Here is a 2947-nt window from a genome sequence, read left to right as displayed (position 1 = left end):
TTTTTTTTTGCCCTTTTAGTGGGGTTTGTAGGTGGCCAGTAGCTGTATAGTTGCTAGCATGCGTCCAGTGAAGTCAGAAACATTGTTAAAATATTTATATACATGTCTTAATTTTTATATTTTTTTTTATAAAGATTATATTGTTGATGTGAAAGGTTATGAGAAATGTTCTTTTACCCCATTTTCTCTGTGTGTCCAGCACTGGGCTACAATGCCAACAGTCAACGATCACATACATACTAAGGAAGGGATGAGGAAGGTCCGTAATTTGCCAAAACATTTTGCTTATCACATCTTAAAGAATATGCACATTAAAGTTCTCTTACATTGTTTGTCCATACAAGATTCACTGCTGGTGTAAGATGGCCATGAATGTCACTGTGTCTCCATTTTCAATCTTGATTGCTCTCTTTTCAATTCGATTTTTGGAGATCCACCTCATTGTCGTTTGTTTTTTACTGAAGTTGTACGCGCCCAGAAGAAATGAGTGGCAGGGTTCAGTGAACAATGGGGCAGGACTATGATAAAATCTGCAAAGAACATGCCCTTCTCGTCATTGTTGGTGATCTCGCAGCCATTGTCATCGTCTAGGATGAATGCTCTATCCTTGCTCTTCTTTGTTTGTCTGTCTTTGTTGTTTTTAATTGTGGAGTCACGTCTTTCCTCAATCCTGTTGGCAATCTGGCTAAGAGGGTGTGTTCCGCTTCGTACCATCTTCTTGATTGTATGGAGGTATGTTTCGAATTTAAAAGCACTGCAGTTGTCCAGACCATTCAATTGTATAGCATCATCAGTGATGTGGAGCATTGAGTGGACATTGTACACTATGAACTCATTTCCATAGAGCTCTCGTCCTCTGCTGACAAAGTAGCTGAGCAAGCATCTAGCATATTCTGAGTGCTTTTTGACCAGTGTTGGGGAAACTAAAATGCACATTGCCACACTGAATGCCAAGAAATGTAGGTACATGTCATGCCCAAGAATTCCCTTCAACACAAGCTTGCCTGTGTACAGCATGAATTGACGGTATTCTGTTGCCTTCCATCTCTCCAGCTCATCGAGGCCTCGAGGGGTGCGGGCAAAAATGGAAGGAATTTGACTACTAAGCAGAAGCAACTTATAGCTCTGACTACTTGTTTTTGGGTGGTGGAGAGCCTGACTCTTCTTTCTCCATGGGTCCAACTGACAAAAAGCCTCTTCATCACCCCCAAGCATGCTTGATGCATGTAGTCAATTGGGAAGCTTTTGATCATATCAATGGGCAGCTGGATGAGTGGAGTATTGACATTGTGATCCTCAGGCTGAACTTGGCTCCTGAATGAATCATCTGTGCGCAAGGTGAGGTTTTCTGTGGCTGGAAATGTTACTTTATTAAACCATTCACCTTTCTGGTCACATTTATCACATCCATAGTACCCAGAGCACAGCTTTGTGCCTCGTGTAAAGGCTTTTGCTGGAGCATCACACACAATGCAGAGGACATTAGTAGTGAAATGTCTCTCCTTATACTGAAGACCATGAGACATAAGATCATTGAGGTCTGCAATAATATCATCGTTTTCCCAGCAACGTTAACTTGCGGAAACAAGAAACCCACCGATCTGACTTTCCTAGATGATGGGCTTGAGATGAATAGCATAGAGCACAGGCCACATAACTTTACTTGAGCTCTGGAACAATGGCAGGCCGTCAACGTTGAATGACAGATTAATTGTGTCATGGTCCAGGATCTCTTCAACAGGGTACTTATCCAGTTTGTCCAGCCACTGTTGACGCAGTGGGTAATGCAAATACTCCATGCCACATTTCTGCATTGTGGTTATTTTCCTAGGTGTTTTGAGCAGAGTACGAGCAGAGGATGGAAGATTAGTGTGGCCGTGTTTATGAAGAATTTTCAACAGATGGTCAACAGCATTGTTTTTTACTTCGAACTGAGAAGCCCAGGATGCCAGTTCTGTTGCCAGGGATAAGCTTGGCATGCTGTCTTCCTGGTCAGATGTACCATCCTTTTTTTCTGCTGTGTCCATGACTTCCTCCAAGTCATCCTCCCAGTCAGTTTCTTCTGAAGGCCAGGATGCTTCAGAGGACATTGGAGATGAAAGGTTCATTGTGTTCTCCGTGGAACCTAAGGTATCACCTGCATCCCATTGACCTTCTGTAACTGTTTCGGACTCTTCCAGACAGTCCAATTTAGTGCTGTTATTTTGTGTAGATATCTTTTGAAGAACACGTTTAGTTGCTCTCCAGGAACTTAGGTGTTGCCTCGAACGTTCTATTTTGTCCTCACTCATTGTTAAGCCTGTAAATATTTTAGTGTAATGTCTGACTCAATGTGTTTCTGTTTTTATAACAAATCTTTTTGATTTAATTATTTTGATTACTGTGCATTAAAAACACATGAAGTTAATTAAGTCTTAGATTACATAAATGTCTTGATGACTACATAAAACAAATAAAAGTAAATAAAGTTTGAAGTGAAGCTAAAGAATATTACTTACCTTGAAATAAAAGATTGTAAGAAAATAAACTCAATGGAGGAGGCACTTGAGAACGATGTAATCTAATAAATAAATAAAAAAGATAATCATTGGGTTGGATTATCAACCCAATGCATGAAAAGATAAGCATGAAACTTTTGAATGTTACTGTTGTTGAGATGAATATTATTATTGTTGATGTCTGTGTGTGTCTGACTTTAGCAGGATATTATTTAAATGTTTTATATGATTACAATATTATTCAGAAGACATGATTAACCAACATATTGATTTCATTTTGTAGATTCACAGATATATTTTATAATCATAACTTAATGTATATTTCATATTAAACACCCATTTATTCAAAGAGTATAAACAGGAAAGATCTGAAAATCAGACATATCCAGAATGATCATGACATCATCACAGAAGCCAAGATAACTGTCACAAGTGCAGGGATAAGAGAC

At 39.2% G+C, this 2947-nt stretch overlaps 1 pseudogene; it reads right to left on the bottom strand.

Moving 5' to 3' along the window:
* Positions 1–221: 221 nt before the first annotated feature.
* LOC148981325 (uncharacterized) lies at positions 222–2291 on the bottom strand (annotated as a pseudogene).
* Between the last annotated feature and the right edge of the window lie 656 nt (positions 2292–2947).

Source organism: Pimephales promelas, chromosome 5, assembly GCF_988280905.1.
Source record: "Pimephales promelas chromosome 5, fPimPro1.hap1.1, whole genome shotgun sequence".
Taxonomy (NCBI): domain Eukaryota; kingdom Metazoa; phylum Chordata; class Actinopteri; order Cypriniformes; family Leuciscidae; genus Pimephales; species Pimephales promelas.
The sequence above is the reverse complement of the archived record's forward strand: the minus strand, read 5'-3'. Positions and strand labels throughout refer to the sequence as shown.